The sequence below is a fragment of the Trachurus trachurus genome, assembly GCF_905171665.1.
Source record: "Trachurus trachurus genome assembly, chromosome: 15".
NCBI lineage: Eukaryota > Metazoa > Chordata > Actinopteri > Carangiformes > Carangidae > Trachurus > Trachurus trachurus.
Window position 1 is genome coordinate 6699330 of NC_139906.1, and position 19650 is coordinate 6718979.

The window sequence follows — 19650 nt, forward strand, 5'->3', positions numbered from 1 at the left end:
AGTTGGAGGACGTGAAACCCTGTGGTGAACAATCGTGAAGCAAAAGCACAAAATCTCAACTTCTCTCCCCCCCTCTCCTCTGCAGCAGGTCTCATCACTCTGCTGTCACATATGTCCACTTATGCCGAGACCTATAGCAGGTCCAGGATCATCAGTCTTTGTGCTGGGGGGGGCTGCAGCAGTGGGGGGGTATTGGCAGACATTATGGGTAAAATATTGGAACATGGTGGCACTACATTCTCGGGTTAATCTCTGTCCTCAGCCTGAGCTCGCCAAAAGTTTTCCCCTCACTGTCTGATGGTGTTGCTTGCTGCATGACAAACCGACTTCCCTGCAGGCAGACAAGGTCATGTGGGACGGTTGCCAGTGGAGATTTCAAATCCTACCCCATCACCCTCACCCACCTCCCCCCATCCCATCACCACCACCACCACCCCAACATGTGTTTATCCGTTTCACCTCCACTTTGAAAAGGCTCAGTCATGTAGAGAGAGAGAGAGAGAGGAGTGTGTGTTTGTCTTTGTGCATACACCCACTTGCTGAGAGGCTGCATGATCGAATCAGTGTTGGCCTCTTTTCCTTTTCCTTTTTTTTCTTTTTGGAACAGTTCACCTGTCCACACGCTAATTAAAGGTTTCCTCTTTCAGGGCTTAGAAGTGGCAGCGTCATTTACACCCAGTTCTCTTCAGGTTCCAGGTGCACAGCAGGGCGTTGGCAGTCTGCTATACTGATATCTCTACTGCTGTCAGCAGCATCTACACAAACACACATACACATACACAAACACACACACACATACACACATACACACATACACACGTAGGCACTGGTTAATTAGCTGCAGGTGTGTCTCATTGGCCAGCTGGGCCGCTCTTGGCTCGCCTGCATCTTGACCAACGCTCTGTCTCTGCAGCACTGACACCGAGCGTTAGAGCACACTCCGTCTGACTGCCTTCAACGATCAACGGCGAGTCACTGAGCAGCGTTACCGTGGCTGCAGCCGGTCAAGGTGAAGAAGACTGGATTAAACACACACACACACACACACACACACACAGGCCTCGCTCTCTGCTGTGTGGGATCCCTCAGCGTTTTGTGTTTGTGTTTTGTTCCCACAACGAACCTTCCCTCTTGTTGGGATGGGAGGATGAAGTCAAAAACACAGTTGATGTTATTTTGAATTTTCTTTATTTGACGAACATCAAAAAACACTGTCCGCAGTACAGTGGGAGAATCTGCCCAATCTGTTGCCTGTCCCCATAAAAGTACAGTCTTCAATTCTCTAGCTCCAACAGTCCCCCGATTCTCTAACCCTAGTGTGATTTCCTCCCATATTTAAACCTTCATGCAAAATAGGCTGCCTCGAACCTCATCAATACCCAATAACCTTACAGAAAGTACATGTGAGGGATGAAATAACCCATGTTCCATTCCTATCTTATCTTATCTACACTGCAAAAACTCAAAATCTTACCAAGAATATTTGTCTTATTTCAAAGGTCTTATGTTATGTCTCATGTTAAAAACATGGGATGAACGAAATTTGAAGCCCTGGTCCCGTGCCATCCCACTTTCTAGTCAAAATGTAATTTCTAGTCAAAACAAATCTCATTATACTTAAAATAAGACTCATCACATTAAAAAGTAGCTTGTTTTTTAACTTCTTTCAAGCATATTTTCACTTTAAATAAGTAGAAAAATCTGATAGTGGGGCATGTTTTTCTTTCTTATTACAAGCACAAAAAACTTGCTTTCACTGGCAGATTTTTCTACTTATTTTAAGTAAAAATGTTTTTGAAACAAGTGAAAATTATATAATTTCTCATTTTTAAATGGAAAGAGATTAGTTTTGACTAGAAATGAGACATTTTGACAAGAAATAAGACAAATATTCTTGGAAAGATTTTGAGTTTTTGCAATGTACTGTTTAGATTACAGTCCCAGAACCATACCTTAAAAGGAGATGACATACATCTTGTATGGCAAGCTATAAAATATGAACTCCTCAATGGAGATAACACTCGTACTGTTTAGATTACATGCAGACACATTCCAGTACTGTGACCCACAAAATCAGCATAGGATTTTATAAGATACATAAGATACATCTAAGAGGATAGCAGAAAATATACTTCAGTTTCTCCGTCAATGAGTTGTGAACGTAGAAGAACACTATATGAATTACAGCTCTGAAAATGTGTGATGTGTGCTGGAGGCTGTAGGTTGATCAGAGTTAATCACATGCTTTGTGATTCCTGTGTAGCATTAGCAGAGTCGGTGATAGCTCATTCTTCCCTTCATATTTCCCTCCTTCCTCCGACAACAGAATCAATTCTGCGCTCATTTCCCTTTTTTTAAAAACACATTAAGCTACATTGTCGTCGAAAATTATATTCCCCCATCTGTGCGTGAACTCGGTGGCAAACGTAAAATCGACTATCGCAATGGAGCTTAATGGATACTGATTGCTGAGACCAATTTACCTTCCGCTCGTCTATTGCTACGGACAGGAGGAGCGAGCAATCAGAAATAGAGGAGAGAGGAAAGAGAAAGGGAGAGAAAGGAACAGAAATTCATATTGATTGTGGTAATTCATCCTGCGTGTACCCCTGTGTGGCTCAGCCTGCTAGAAATATTTACACAAATCTTTTGAACCCAATATTAAAAACAATAACTTTGTCATTTATTTCCCCCCAACATGGCATATGTGACATTTTCTTTCTTTTTTTTTCTTTCTTTCTTCGTTTTCCCGTTGAGCGTCTGATCAAGACTTTTTGGCAGCGCCCACATACAGACCCTAATGGATCTGGAAGGCCCAATTTATAGTGAAGTATGGGTCTTGTCAGCTGGTACTTAGCGTAGAATATGGCAGTGGGATGCAGATTATCCCAGAGCAGTGGTGGGCTGGTTGTCTGGCTGCTTTGCACCCACCCTCCAGTCACAGGTCATTAATAACCGGGCGAGGCCAGTCTCCTCTCCTTTCTGCTGCTTTAAAGTTTGTTTCTCGTGACTTTAACTTGTGTTTTTTTTGTCCATTTATTTGTTTTTAAGTAATGAAACACAGCCCGTTAGCCTTCATGCGTCAACCAGTGTTGACTCAGCCAACATGTCCACCTAACTCTATAAAAAGCAGCACAGAGACAAACGCGCTGTCCTGACCTATGAGGGCAGATTTTAAACATATGTAATGTAATGTCACATTTCGAAAAGCAAGTGTGTGGGCTCTCGTACTTTCTGGTGCTGTCACAGACAAGACAAGGTGATGGCACATCACCATAGTGACCTGCGTGCGTTTCCATGTGAGTCAGCAGAGGACGACACAGGAACAGGAAACACATGTTTGAATCTATTTAATGTCCAAACAAATGACAAATCACAGGCTTCAGGATGATTTTATCCATGTGAGTGTACAATAACTCATAATAACTCATGTGTTAAAATTCCATTTTTTTTCTCTGTCAATAATTAATGTTTAGTGCAACAAACTGTTTCACTTTGAGGCATTACATAAAACTACTATAGCTACTAGTTCATGAATTTTTAATCTAAGCAGCAGAATTGTGTAAAATAATAACACAACATGATGACATCACAGCATGAGTCCACAGAGTGTGTTAAATCAACAATATTGAAATGATATTTTCATTTAAAGAGAAACTATGCAAGATTTTTACCCTAATGAAGCAGCCTCTGATTAATTGTGACGGTTAAATAACTTGTTCCAGGGAGAATGGAGGCTCTCTGCCTTCCACCGAGCGTCTCTTGACTAAAACTCAACCTTGCGAGATCAGTGCCTTTGCAGGTCTTGTCTCGTGAGAAACATGGACTGCTTTATTTAATCCATAATCGCTTTTTAACGTTACGCACCTCAGTAGATGTCGCTCCATGGATTGCGTTTACTTCTTTTAAATGCATATGGCCAGGCAGGGGAGGGAGGAAGGTTAGTGGAGAGTTTTTACAACAGTGAAAATATGCACTCCTAAACTGTAGGGGGAGCTCCGGAGTGAAAAAAGCAAACAAAGCAGAGAAAAAGTGAAAAAAAAGAGACTTGCATAGTTTGCCTTTAACATCACGACAAACTGAGGAAAGCATTGTTTCTCTCTTGATACAGTAGCTGCTGTGAATGTCATTGTGACTCATTTGGTTCAGATAGACAGGTGTGTGTGTCCATGCACGTGACGCGTATATGTGTGTGTGTGTGTGTAAAAAGTAGAAGCACACACAACTTTGGCGATTTAAGCAACTGTCTCATCTAATCCCGGTCCTCCCTAATAGCGGCCCCAGTGAGTTAAATGATTATGACAACTTGCCACGAATGCAGGTGGAAAATGTGCTAATGGCCGGCAGACCTCTGCGGTGGATCAGTTGGATGAGGTAGTAGAGAAAAATGACTTTAAATTGCCCTGTCCAAATGGCTTTTTAATGCTCCTTTTTCTAAAGCTTGAACAGTTTACATCTGAGGAGAGTGTCACTGGGAGGACAAAGCAAGTGATGGCAGTTTCACTTTAAGTACAGGAAGAGAGCAGCAGCACAGCAGCCAGTGTCCAATGATTTATTTAGTCTCTCTCTCTCTCTCTCTTTCTCTTTCCATTACATATGCAAACTATATTTTATTACTTCTCGCAGCCTATTGATCCATATTTCCTCTCTAAATCTAATGATTCGCCAACAGCATAAATTATTACTTAACGTTCCACAAAGAAATATCTATATTGACTAAACCCGGTTGCATCTGAATAAAGGCACATTAAACATGTAGCATATGTAAATACTAGTTATCACACATTAAGTTATACCATAAATTATACATGCTTGCAATCTAGCTGTCACTTGTTTTATGTCTCTTATTAATTTCCTATTCAGAAACTGGTGCAGGAACTATAGCTGGGAGTTTCCAGGGGAGGGGCACTTTTATTTCTCAATATTGATGTGAGACAGACCTGTAATTACATTGGTTAAGTTTTATAGCTTTTTTCAAGACCGTGGTTAAAAGAAAATAGTCACTCAGTGGCCTTTTAACATCACAATACAGTCCAACAACAGAGATCAGATATCGGCGGAAAACTCATTCCCAAAACTTTTCAGTACTTTCTGGCCAACCCTGGTGAAAATAACTTCTTTGGAAGAAGTAAGAGGAGTCGATGATCACCCATCTGTACTTGTCACAGCTCCTTCCTTCTTGTTTCTTAACATCACTCATAGCCTGCATCCTCCCCTCGTTTCTGCAGCTTCATTTTCTCCCTCTTTCTCCTCACACTACATATATTTCCACCCCTGGGTCTCTCCGATGTCTGGGTGCATCAGGATATGCTGCCTTTTTTTTTTTTTTTTTTGCTCCTCCCAGATGTGGCTCTGGTCCAGGGCCTTCAGTCATTAAACCTCCAGGAACACGAGAACTGATCAGGGATCAGTGCTCGGGTCGTGTGGTCATATTAAACTGCAGTGCACGAAAAAAAGGGGAATAAACCAGCAGCATTACAGCTGGTGATATAAATATAACTCCAGCTATCCCCAGATTACCTCTCGTTGGCCAGCTTCCCTTTTCCTTGACTGTCAAAATAAAAGCTCATGGTTGAGGGGAAACGCACATTATGATGCCATTAGAAAGTAATAGAAGGAGGACGAGTTGGTTCAGGACACAGTATCTGGTGACTTTGCACATGAAAGTCTAAAGGCCCCCACAGAGTTGGGCGGATCGTACGCAGAATGGACTCTGCAGAGGTTGGCATGGACTTAAAGCAGACGTCCGCAAGGGCATGTACACGCAAAGCTACATTCTTATGCCCACGCATATTCCACGTCGTACACACTCCGGTACCAGATAAATGTTGACGTGCCCGGTCGATAACTAGCTGCAACACTAACTGGTTCTCGCCACCAGTTGCACTGAGAACCTTTAAAGGAGACATATTCTGCCCCCTTTCTACAAATTAAAATAGTTCCCAGGTGTCTTAAAGACATGTATGTGAGATGCTGTGGTCAAAATAACCCAAGGATCAAACATCACAGCTCTTTTACACAGCCTTGTTCAGAACAGCTGGTTTCAGTGCCTGTCCCTTTAAATACAAATGAACCACTTGCCCCGCCCCTTCTACCGGTCCCAGGTAGGGGTGGTATTATGCAAATTCAAAACTTACTGGAAGACAACTGAGGGAACAGCTCGTAAAACCACATGGATTTCAACCTAGGGAGCCTGCACATTACAGATTTTTTTGTCATTTCTCACATTTTGGGGCTGGAAGGCAAGACAAACACCCAAATATATGTTAAAGACCCTTCAAAAAGTGATATTTCCATAATATGTCACCTTTAATGTGACAGCTACTCTCTCTGCAGCACTGAGCCATGATCCGACCAGGTCGTCAAACTTCCCACTGTTCATCCTGAAGTATTGAAAGTGTTTCTTCCTTCATCAATACTTCACATGTCCCTCACTAGCATGATCAACTCCGTTTCCTTGTCCCTTGTTGCATTCAGTGGCCTCAAACCATCTCCTCTGCTTCTTATAGCGTCTCATAGCCATGAGGCAGGAAGTGTAAACAGCGCGGAAAGATTGTGGGGAAACATAGGACTCTGTAGGAGCCTGAAGCAGAAAAAAATGAGCTGTTGTGTGGAAAAATGCCAAAGTCTTTGACAGGAAGAATAAAAATATATCAGTCAAAGCAGATTAAATTTTAAACCAAGAGGTCAGCAGCAAGTACAAGGAGAAACATGTGATCAAGGAGCCGCATGCAGCGCTGACGGCGAGATTTATTTGTCTCTGTGAGCTGCCGTTTAGTTTAACTTCATTATTGACTCAAACTTACTTAATTTTCTGTTTGGAAGTGGGAGTTGTGCTCTCCCTGAACTAATCAGCAGTCACCGACGTATCCACCCCTATCCGTGGCTTTTTTTAGTAGCTTGGCAGACTGGCTGCAGTACCAGTTGCTAGGAGCAAATTAACGCAGACTTTGTCGTGTCAATCAAAAAGGAAATGTGTGGATTTTTTTTTTTTTTTTTTAAGTCGTGATCGGTCCAGATCTCGTCAGGAGGAGGACATGAGCTTGTTTCTAAGTTTAGGGACACAGCTAGAGAAGCAAAAATAAAAATAAAAACACCCAAATTGGGAATTTATAGAGCGAGAAAAAGTACTCTGTAGACCTTCTACTCTTCACATGAGCTGCCTGTCAAGCAAGATGAATCAGCTTACCTTAAAATGTCCGAGTTAAGAGAAGTGGAAGTGGTTATTTATCTGGCATTTCATCTTTTTTTTTCTGGGTAATGAAATGGAGGGAGGATAGACAGAGTGAGGGAGGAGGAGTGACAGCCTCGAACTGTATGTGACTTAAGTACATGACATGTGCCCTGCCCTGCTGAATCATGGGTTGCCCTCTGTCTGTCTCTCTCCTCCTCTTTCTTTTATCTCTGTGTCAGTCCTCTGTCGTGCCCTTCAGGCGCTGCTTACTAAAACTCTCCTTATCACTTACCACAACTACCCAAACTCTCTTTTGATATCTCCTGCCCCCATCTCCCCCTCTCTCTCTCTCTCTCTTCCACCTCCCTCGCTCCTGACTCCTTCTTCATTTCATTGCTTTTGGGAACAGTTTACTCTTCCCTGCCTCCTCCTCTCTTACTCATTCATCCTTGCAAAGCCTGTCGGCGAGCCACCCTCCTCTCTGTCTCTCGCCGTCCTCCTGGTCTCCAGAAACCCCAGAGGCGTCAGTGATTCACTCACTGACCTTGCGCTGCTATACAGACATGAGACCTGACTGCCTTGATTTCTTCTTTTTCTCCTTCTTCACACTCCTGCAGCACCTTTCAAGGACATAAATCATAATCTAATGTCTTGGTGCTGCACATACAGGCCTTAAATGTAAAAGTCGTTATCATAGATGTTTTGTTGCTGTGATGAATCAGTGGGAAAAAGCACATGAAAGGTTGATGTCCGTACATTGATATTATTAGCTTGTAAATTCAGTTTTCACTGTTTCAAAGTTAGATTAGTTACTTTGATTTCTCTGAGATGTTAAAAAATTTGTGATGTGTAATAATGTTGAATTACTGAGTAATTAGGGAGCTGCAATTTACTGACTAATGGATATGAAATATCATTTCAAAATACAACGAATCTCTCTGACAGATCTTTTTTCATTACCCTGGAAGCCGATGAAATGAGAGCAAAAATTTAAATTTCCCCCACGAAGGCCCTTTTGATAAGGAGCATAAACTTAGAGCTCCTGACAACTCTGAGGTTTGTCTCTGAAGTTATTTCATGACAAAACTGAAAGAGGGTGCAAGGGTAGTTCAGGTTCTCTGTCTTTTTTTTCTTTTTTTTTTTAAATAATGATTAGTTTGAACTTGAAGCAGCAGAGAATCAGAGCGTTTCAGCTCTAAATTTAGCAGCGGCTTCTTCATTAACGTCACTCATTGCCTGCCCTGCCCTGTGAACTCTGGGTAACCGTGTATACAGAGTGAATGGTGCTAAAGTCAGGATCGAGTAAAAAAGATGTCAAATTCCTTTTTTTCCCGTGACTTTCAATAGTCACATTAAAAAAAATGACATATTAAAGGGAGACTATGCAAGATTTTTACTTTAATCAAACAGCTTCAGAATAATTGTGATGGTTAAATGACTTGGAGGCTGTCTGCCTTCCACGTAGCGTCTCCTGACTGAAAACCAACCTTGACAGATCGGCACTTCCGACCCGGTGTCCCAGATCTTGTGTTGGCAGGACCACGACACAAACACGGCCAGTTATCTGCAATCTTCTGTTTATGATGGATAGGAATACACAAATATACAGATTGTAAAAAGTATATGATATGCTGCCTTCTCACCAGCTTTAAAAAAAATAACAAATGCACATGGCCGGGTTGAGGGGGAACAAAACATCAAAAAAGCGACCGAACACAACACTCCCACATTACATTATACACTTTACCTGACAGACTCTTTAGCGACCCCAGTCAAGCTCGTTTTTAAAGCTTTAGAGAAAAAAACGTTCTTTCCTTTACTCCTCTACAGCGATAACAAGGGCTGTTACTCCTTCCACCTACACTTTTCACCTGCAGCTGAAAGCAACAAGCTTGCACCTGTTTTAAGCATTTTTTTTTCTTTCTTTTCTTTTTCTTTTCAAAGCTATTCTGGGAAGACATCATGAAAAAGCACACACTACTAAAGCAGAAGTAGAGAAAGGGGGTACGTTGAGGGGGGAAATAGGTATAGCCTGCATCAAAAAAGACAAATGGCATCAGTTCAGCGAGTAACTCCAGGAACACAGCGAGCATCACAAATTGATGATAGCTAATATAAAGAGGGTACAAGCTGTTAGAGACCGGGAAGGGTAAAAAAAAATAATGTCTGTGTAGGTTTTAACCCTGAAGATGTGATTGACAGCTCCTTGTAGGCGTTCCCATGGTGACTCAGAGGTTGTCACAGACTATTTATCACTTTATTCATCCCCATGTTGAACAGCACAGATGACAAACTGATTGGACCAATAATAATAATAATAATAATAATAATACTGAATGTTAAAAACTTCCTTGTCTGACATTTAAATTTTCTTATAACTTTTTGCTTTGGCTTTCGTAAACAGTCGTATTTATGAATATGAAAACACATCAGGACCACTTAACTTCAAGGCTTAGAAATCAAATAAAAAGACAGACAAGCCCATCACTAATGTAAAATGTGTCCTTGTAGAAGCACCGAGAGAATCTTTCAATTAACTTAAGAGTGAAAATGATTTCAAGTCCGAACAAATGTAGCCTACAGTACTTCCTCTCATGTGTTTGGATCTCTCCGTCTCATTTTGCTTTAATGCTGTTTGGCGAGCAGGAAATAATGTGAGGGCGGTTACTGTCAAATGGAGACTGCTCTTTCTTCAGCTAAACACAAAAGACTGAATATTAGTGAATTACTGCGTGTGTGCATTTGCGGTTGTCTAATGGGCCGCACACCCACCTGGCTCCCGGTGATCGAACAAACCCTTAATGTGAGGATGTGGGTAGTTAAGACCGTAATAAAGAGATGAATTGTAATTAAAAAATTGAAACAATCATTATCTTTAACCTTTAGAATTTTTTTTACCGTATAAAAGAAAGTGCGCTTGTTGAAATGTTAAATTTTTCAGGCGTCGGCTTAAAATAAACTTCACTTTAATCAAATAAGTGTGAGCTCAAGGGTGCGTGAGAAGCATGTGGATGATAATTTGGGCGAGCGTGATGGTAAAAAGGGTGTGAAGAAGTGTGTGGTTAACACTGGATCTGTGAATGTGAAGCTGCCATTTTCCTGGACTGTGTTTATCTCCGTCTTTAATAGTCGACAAATGAAGTGAGGCTCAATGAGGAAGAGAGGAGGACAGAGAATAAAATGAGACATTTCAGACCTAAAAGAGGTTAGATGGATACAGGGAAAGCAATTAGGGAAAATAGTTTAATTGAAATAAATTCATTCATTCTGTTCAGACAAAAACTGAATAGATAAATATTTTCCCTCTTAAATCTGTTTTAGTCCATAAACCAGTGTTAGCAGTGGAAAGTTTTCACAGGGCTAGCTTGTTAGCATGCTAACTTCTTCAATAGAAAACAGGTGGTAGAAATCATGGATGTATTAGATCCATGGTAGAAACAGAACCAAACTAGAGTTGCAGGTGGCTGCACACACGGAGAGGACCGCCCCTTTATGCCGTCTCTCTCCTCATTGGATAAAGGTTGTAGAATACAAGGAAAGTTTTCTCCTCGGCTTACAGCAGAGCAGAGTGACTGACAGACCCGTGTTTCGGACCAAACTCTCTATATAAGTGATTGCTGTCGGAAGATATAACTATTTAAGACTTCTATTAACACAAACATTCCGCTTACTTCCACCTTGATGTTAAGTGCAACAATCCCTCTCTCCAGCACCTCTTTCCAGAAATACTTAACAGAACTTAAACAGCACTGTAAACCAAACCAATCAACTAAAAGATATGAAAAGTTGATTAATGGAGCATCAAAGCTTTTTTTTTCTCTTCCTTCTCTCTCTCTCTCTGTAATTTCCACCATGCTGCATTATGCTAATGACTGCTAGTAGTGTAGTGAAGTGTTGTGTTTCCTGTGAGTGGGAAAGGAAGCCACAAGTGCTGCTGATGCTCAATCCTCTCCAGGCCTTTTTGTTTGGATCGCACTGATTTATGGATGCAGAGCAGAAGACAGCTCGACTCTCTCTCAGGTCAGAAGATACAGATACCTTGTTGCTATAGCAACCGCTGCAGGCAAAAACAAACAAATAAATAAATAAATACATTTTAAAAAATCAAGAGGAATACAAAGGAGTGAGAACAAATGATGAAATGATGAAACAGGTCAGTCAAAGCTGGCGGCATTCAATTCAAATTCAACAATGACTTTGTCTGGTATTCAGCAAATAGATTGTTTGGGGTGGGTGGGGGATTTTTTTCTTCTTTTTAAACACTGAAATATCTCTGCTCTGCACAAACAGCCATTAGTCTGTCAGACTGGAGCACGTTACAGGATGCTCCTCTCTGCTTACGTGTGACCCCGAGAGCAATTTAAAAAACAACTAAACCACTTCCAGGCTGATTCCTATTATTTTCTTCTCTGCTAACAACAATGTGGTATTTTTCCACAAGTAGAAATAACCTAAAATGTGTAGAAATAACATTTATAAATGCATGATAGAGGGTAGATTTAGGTATATTATCTCCAGGGTCCACGCCCTGAGGCGGTAGTTACTGCAGCTAGGATGAGATAAATATGTTTAAAGGAGCATTATCGCAAATACAGCAGTAATAGCATAAAATAAGCTGAAATATGCAAAAGATGGGTCGGGGGGAGCCATAACTAAATTTACAAAAAAAATCGCCAACAGTATAGTGTCCGTGGGGCAAATGCAGCATTTGTCTTTGTTATGATCCAAGCCGGCCCGGCGCTTGCTGCGTTAAAATGCACTCGGAACTCGCAAATCCGACCTCCGAACCGGACAAATATGCAACAGTAAGTAATGTAGCAGTGTTAGGGTGCTCACAGTCACTGAATCGCTGGTAGAACACTTTGTCTCCAAGTCCCTGTGTCTTTCTTCAGCTGTCCTCTCAGCGTTATTAAGGAGGAGGACGTTTCAGTTGTTGTTGTCGTTGTTGTGGTTGTGCGGGACGTAGAGCTGCCGCTTCCACTAGCGAGTTTTCTTTTTCCCGCGATTGCACGTTCATTCAGCCTGGTGAGGAGAAGGAGGGGGGGCGGGGGGGGGGACTAAACGAGGCTGCTCTCTCTCTCTGACAGCTGCCCACTTGTTTATATCTGATAAGCTCCGCCTGGCTCCATCTAGTGGTCGAATTTTGCGATAATACTCCTTTAATATTGTTTTGCGCCTTCGTGCCACATAAAAAGTAGCTTTATTGGGGACGACAGGTTCAATTAAAGTTACTAGCACAGATACAGCTGGCTCTAATACTGATAATATTTGCTGTATATTGTCATTTTACCCCCACTGTATATATAACCAAGCCCTGATCCCAATGAATGCACCTGCAATAAACAACCAAATATTGTGTAACACAGAGCAAGAGCATGAAAGTGGGAAAGTTGGTCCCTTTGTGCTGCAATCACATCGTTGTGTGACTTTACCCGTATTGAGTTCCATCAAGGCTGAACAGTGGACAACGCAGTGCCATCATTTAGTTTTCCCTCCGCTCCCTCAGTGCCCGCCATCTGTCAAAATATCAATTTATTTCCTGCCCTCCAAAAGAGTGCCGAGCGCTAATTGGAAATAGCATGTAGTGTATTCTCTGTTCTGCACACATGGAGAGCGAAGCTATCAGTCAGTCGGAGATGCGAACATGATGCAATCACTCCCTCATGCCCATCTGTGGAATAATTCATTTTTAATCTGACAGAAGAAGTAAAAAAGAGAGATGGAGGAATATTTTTGTGTGTTTGTGTGTTTATGTGCATAGCAGCGAATCTCTATTAAACAAAGGTAACAGTATTTGTGTTTGCACAGGAAAAGCATCCAACAAACATCCTGAAGCAGAAATGCTTTGGATTTAAAACATAAAAAGAAAACACACACACACACACACACACACACACACACACACACAACTTAGGAAATATCTGATCCCTGCTCTGCACCCTCAGCTGTGCCCACATTGAACACAGCACCACTCCTGTCACCTAGCAACCTTGAAAACACAACTTTTGAAGTGGAAAACTCAACACTGAAATTTAAAATCCTATCCTGTTGGCATATTTGACTCCTCTATTACTTTCATTACCTGCGTGCAATGAATCCTGGGATAGGATTGATACATTAAATAGACTTTTAGAGCTGTAACCATGGTGATGAACTCCATGAAAAAAACCACGAAGACTGTTCATTGTTGTCACCACGACCCCGGACACTGGTAGCCCACATTCCCATGCATTAGCTGCAGTACATATGGTCATTTAAAGGGATACTTCACCCAAAATCGACAATTCACCAATTGTCTACTCACCGTCATCCCAAGGAAAGGTTCTGAGAATTTTCAATGTCATCAAAGCGCTTTTGGAGTTCCAACGGATTTTCCTACTGTAATGGCGGCGGATAGAGTTCACTTTTGAATTGTCCAAAACACACACTATGAAACATCCAAATACCTCCATACTGCTCGTCCATACTGACCCAAGTGTCCTGAAGCCGCCACATGAAAAAGTTGATCGGAAAAAAATAATCTCTGTTGTTAGCCTTGTAGTAGCAGTAGCTCCCAGTGGCTGCGTGAGATTTGCTGCAAGATGTTCTTCTGTGTTTACATCATACATCCAATGGTTTACAACGACCAACGAACATCTCGCGCATGAGCACAAACATCAACCGAGCCACTGGGAGCTCTGTTGCACTTTCAAATGTTAAACATTAGGATGTTGATTGCATACGGACACAATCAGAAAATGCTCCAAAGGCTAAACCGTCCCATTTACAAATCGTTGACGCGGCCATCATAGGAGAAGAAGAAGAAAGAAGAAGAAACTTTATTTGTATAGCACCTTTCGCAGGTAAAAACCACAAAGTACTTCACAATGTTAAAACAATGGAAACAAGGCAGAGCAAAACAAAACAAGACAAAAACACACAAGAAAAGTGTAGATACAAATGCACATGGAATTGGGCTGTTGCCTCCGTCGACAGCGTATGGGCTGAGTCCTCCGAAGGATCTAGCCCAGGGGGGTCGAACTTACTTTAGTTCAGGGGCCACATACAGCACGATTTGCTCTCAAGTGAGCTGGACCAGTAAAATAATAACATACTATAATAAACTATATAAAAAAAAACAAGAACTCGTGCAATTTCAACAACATTATGCCTCTTCTGTCTTCTATGTAATTTTCACAATTGCAAATTCATCCCGTGGGCTGGATTGGACCCTCTGGCGGGCCCCTGAATGGGGACACAGCTTACAGTATATTGTTATTTAAGGTGGACTGTCGCCATGTTGGCCCAATGGATACGATATGACTAAAAGAGCATCATCGTCATGAGACTGCTACATGTGATCAATCACACTGAAGCAACATAATTAGCGGAGGAGGCTGGCGTTTTCCAGCCCAGTGATAGGTAAGATGTGAATACCAGCCTCAATCTGTCAATTAAAATTGCATAATCAATTGTGTTGACGACCGTGGTTCAGTCAGATGGCATTAGTGTTTTTGAGACGGAATTCATCAGAAGATGATTAATAACCCTCAAAGGGGTTGCTTATTTAGTGTCTTTTTTTTTCATTTTATTCATAAGCTGCCATCTCTTTCTTTCACTCATTGCCACCTCTTTGGTTTTATCTGAATGATTTTTTATATAATGCAGCAGCCATGGCCTTTGCCTTTACAGGAGAAAACACCCTGTGCTTATCCACATCCATGTTTCAGTGCAGCTTAAAAGAGACTTTCTGTGCGCGTCGAGAAGTGTATTTATTTATAGTCGTCTCCTCAGGGTTAGAGGCTGAATAACACAACCGATCCCAGCCTTGTAACTCAGACAAAGTCCTGAATTAAATGAAATGAAAGCATAAAGGACGAGAGGTGAGGTCTCCTCCTGTGAAGTCTTAGGTTATGTCATCATCACCGCTAATTTCATAATCATACAGTCATGGTCTGGTATGAGTGCAGCCTGTAAATCACCAGGGTGCGTGTGTGTGTGTGTGTGTGTCCCATTGGAGGTCAGCTAATCTGTCACTCCAGAGGTGAACGTAGGCAGGATGTACACACACACATACATGCACACACAGTACATACACACACACACACACACTAATATGCAGCCCAGCCCTATCCCCATGTGTGGGTCCACAGGGAGGGGAAGTAGGGCGACACTCCCACAGACTCCCTGCCACCCACACCTGCCTCCGCTTCAGGCTGCACACACACACACACACACACACACACGCACACACACATTTATACACACTAACTACACACACACTCACACACAGTGGGTAGTATGTACTTTCCTATAAAATGCTACATTGGTTTGCTTATTTTTTCACATGTGAGTTACTGTGTGCTGTGCTTGCTGTGTGTGTGGCTTCATTTCCAAGTAGATTGCATATTAGAAGGATTAGCAGCAGTTTCAAGGGCGTTTCAATGGGCTTTACACACCATTTGTGTCGGCTTCAATTTCCACAAACAGCAGATTTATGCTGTGGTGGAATTGTTTACATGATTGTATTCTCGTTCTCGTTCTCATTTCATTCATAATTAACGTTATGTTGATTGAGAAACCTGAAAAATGTAATCAAGACTTGTGCAACTGAGGTTTTTTTTCAGATCTTCCTGTAAATTAAGATGCACAACCCAACTTTATGTAAAGTTCATGCAGTTAGCTTCATTTGATCTTGCTACAGAAGAGGTTTATGAATTTATGCAGCAGTGACAAATTTAACATTTGTAAACAAGAAAAAAGAAGAAAAAAAATCAGTTTTTCGGTGTCGTACATTCGCAAAATACACTGCAGTACCTGATTGTACTACTAGTGCTTTGTGATGTTTACACTGGGTGAAAACTCCATGCTTCCATGAATGCACCATTCAATTCTCGATGATTTGTGCATCAATTTTAACTCATTTCTCCACCCCCAAAAAATAAATTCAGCCTGACATATTTTGTATCTTTTGTGCATTTTTAGAAAATAGTATCTTCTGAAAGTGAGGCTCGTATTTCTGAAGCTTGTAACGATCTGAATCCGTCCTCTGCTGCTGCTGAATGGGAAAGTGTCGCTCTTAGAAGAAGTATCTGCAGTGTGAATCTAAAATCCGGTTATCAGAAGCAAAAGGCACAAGCTAATCCCCCATATTTCACCCTCAGATCTTTACTGTCTTTTTTTCTTTCTTTCTCTGAGCCAGAAATCTATTTTCCCTCCGTTTTGTACCTCTGTCTTTCTCAGATGGGAAAACAATATCCTTTCTTTTTTGAGCAAATGTGCCTGTTTTGTTTTTTTTTTATTTTTTTTTTTTTTTTATTGGTGATAAAGTGATAGACAAGGTGACGTGAGGGACAAACAACGTTATAAGCACATATAACCACATAGACAAACATACGAACAATTGACATAAGTACAGACAACAACAGGAAAAGACATGCCACGTTGATACATAAATGTAGTGTTAGGTGTATGTGTGTGTGCGTGTGTGTGCGTGGATGAGAGGTTAGTGGAGTGCTATTACTTGTATACAATATGGTATATAATACGATAATAGTGACAGTAATAATAATAAAGAAAAGAAAATAAACAAATAGTGATATTAGGGATAATGAATAGATAATAAGAGAAAGGAGCAATACATGTATATAATAATGAAATAAGACTTTGAAAATAAAGGGACAACAAAAAATAAATAAATAAATAAATAAAAGAAAAGAAAAAGAAAAAGAAAAAAAATATATATATATATATTATAATTTGTAAAAAGAGAGAGAAAAAAAAAAAAAGATGCATGTAATCATTTTCCTTTGTGTAGATTAATTTTCATGATAGTAATAAGTTGCAATGAGAGGTGAGGTCAGGTCGTGCCACCGGAAGGAGGGCAAGCAGGGGCCCGCCCGGCCCGTCCCGGAGCCCAGCCGGGAACCCCAGTAGGAGACCCATAGGGTGAGAGGATCTCCCATCTCTCCTCCCCCTTCCCCTCTTTTCCCCCCATCTTCAAATCTTCAAATGTGCCTGTTTTGGATTCAGACTGGAGGGTCTCCAGTGTTATCTGCTGACCCATCCAGTGGCTCAAAGGCCATCAGTTTCCACTGAGCATATTTAACGTATGACACTCGGTGGGGGCCCCTTCCATCTAAAGTGGTTTACAGTAGCGGCAGTGCATACATCTTGAGTATGGGTGGCCCCAATGGGAGCTGAATATCCTGACAGTGCTGGTGCTGATATATGCTCAACCCACCGAGCTACACAGAAAATGAAATCCCTAACCTTGGCAGCTTTAGTGCGAGGCTCTACTCATTGAGCTCCATGGGAAATTGAGTTTCTAACCCTGGCAGTGGAAGTGCTTATGGCTCGACCCAAAGGGCTGCAAAAAAACTGCAGAGTTTCAAAGGACAGATCACACTTGTCATTTCCCTTTGTCTCTGTAGATGTCAATGAGGTCACCCAAGGCCAGAAATATAGACGTGCAGCTGAGCTGTTTTTAAGAATTCAAAATAAAACTGTTCACCAAATGGAGATAAAAGACAGTTATCTCCTTGAAAAAATAAAGGATCTATCATCAACGTGAATATTTGCACCCACTGAGTCACATGGGCGAAGCGGTACAAAAGCTTTTAATACAGTATGTGGTTTGTGTGTTCAATGATTTTCATCCAAATCCTGAGCTTTTCCCACGTCTAACTAAGTCTTTTATTGCCTTAAACTAAATGAAAATGAAATATAATTTGCAAAAATTATACAGACTTTTGATTCACAAAGAAGCCAAACTTCAGCTTCGTGGGTGAACGTCATGTACTTGACCCGTTCAACTTCCTCCTTACATGGACCTTGTACTCTTTCGGTCGACTTTCTAAAGCCTCTCTTTTTCAATCTACTGTACGACTACTTTCACCTCAGTGCAAATAAGAAAAAAACACTTCAACTATGCAGCGTTTTCTTTTACGTCATAAGGTGTGTTTCCATTAAACCTGGAAATGCGTAAAAAAAAAAAATATCGCAATATTTGCTCTCCCTCTCTCTCCTGTCTGTTTTGAGTCGTCCCATCCCGTGTACCGTTTTCAACCAACCAGGATATTTTAATAAAACTTTGGCATGTGAGGTACAATCATTCAACTCAGTCTGATAAATCAGGCGGTGTCACACAATAACGTGTCCGTGTGAATAGCCAAACTTTATGCAAGCAGCAGCCAATTGCAATTGACCAGAGCACCGGCAGGCGATCATAATGCTTTTGCTGTGCACAGTAAATGTCTTCCTTCTTTTGGTTAATTCTTTTACTCAATGTGAAGATTTGTAAAGTCTGTAGTTTTTACATCTAACTCCCCCCCAGTCACTACACCTGCACCTGCACCTGCTGCTGACCTCACTCAGTGAACTGTATTGTCCTAAACCCACTGCAGTGTGGACTCAGTCAGAGGTGTGTGGTCAAACTGTAGCTACCGGTCACAAGTCGGCAAATATGTGTCCAAAAAAAAAAATCCAAATGTAGATTATTCCGAGAACTCTCGTGCGAAACGTCTCGTCATTTATCTCGCTCATCGTTTCCTTCCCCACCCCGCCATCCCACATCAAAGGGAGAAATCAAGAAGGCAGTGGAGCGAGGTCCCCGGGTCACTGGTAAAGTGAAAAATGATCCGCTTACATCTGTGCTAACATTGCACCGATAAGATTGGGAGCAGATTGGAGGGAAGCTTTACGCATTAAAAAAAAAAAAAAGACCAGCTCACCCACTCAGAGATGTAGGGCAGGGCCACTCCGGAGATAAAGTCACTGTCCGTTGTGGTAAAAGCCGGCGGTGACACCACAGACATCAGCACTTCCTCCAGATTATTTTCCAACACTCAGTGAGTAAGGGGGTGGGTGGTTGTGGGGTGGGGGGGTGTTTCTAGTCCTATACATCCCTGGGAAGCTCCTGTAATCCAAGTGTCGAAGCCACAGCTCCTCTAAGCTGAACTTTAATTCAACCAGCAGCAGCGGTAACTAGATGATGCTGATGATGACACAACGAGGGGGAAAACAACCCTGGGTGTGAAAGTGTAGCAGGAGAAAAATAAAAACAGCAGAGCTTCAATTTTACAATATTAAAAATAAGTTTTACATGAATGTTTCTTTTTTAAAAAGCAGGTATTGTCTGCTTGGCTGATCTCTCCATTGGTGTAAACACACTGCAAAAACTCAAATCTCTTACTAAGTATATACGTTACCAGACAGAGTTGTTTTAGAGGTAAATTTATGCAAAACCGCTGATGCGTGTTGCCTTCAGGGACAGTTTTTCATCAAGCAGTCTCTGCATTTACCTTGAAAACAACTCTGTCTGGTAACGTTCTGTTATTATCTCATAGCGTGGTGAATGTGCAGGTCACAACTTGTCCACCAGAGCGTTTTGGAGTTGTTGGATTGTGTATTTGATGAGTTTGATGAGGAAAACCAAGAAATCCCATGAGCCTCCGTAGCGTAGCTCTGAGCAGCTCACAGCTCTGCTCTGCCGTTCT

At 41.5% G+C, this 19650-nt stretch overlaps 1 protein-coding gene across 1 annotated transcript in view; it reads left to right on the plus strand.

Moving 5' to 3' along the window:
* The window catches only part of nrg3a (neuregulin 3a), a gene marked incomplete at both ends in the record, with an annotated part of 391384 nt that overhangs the window by 329841 nt on the left and 41893 nt on the right, over positions 1 to 19650 (plus strand). The gene's annotated exons all lie outside the window — the stretch shown is intronic.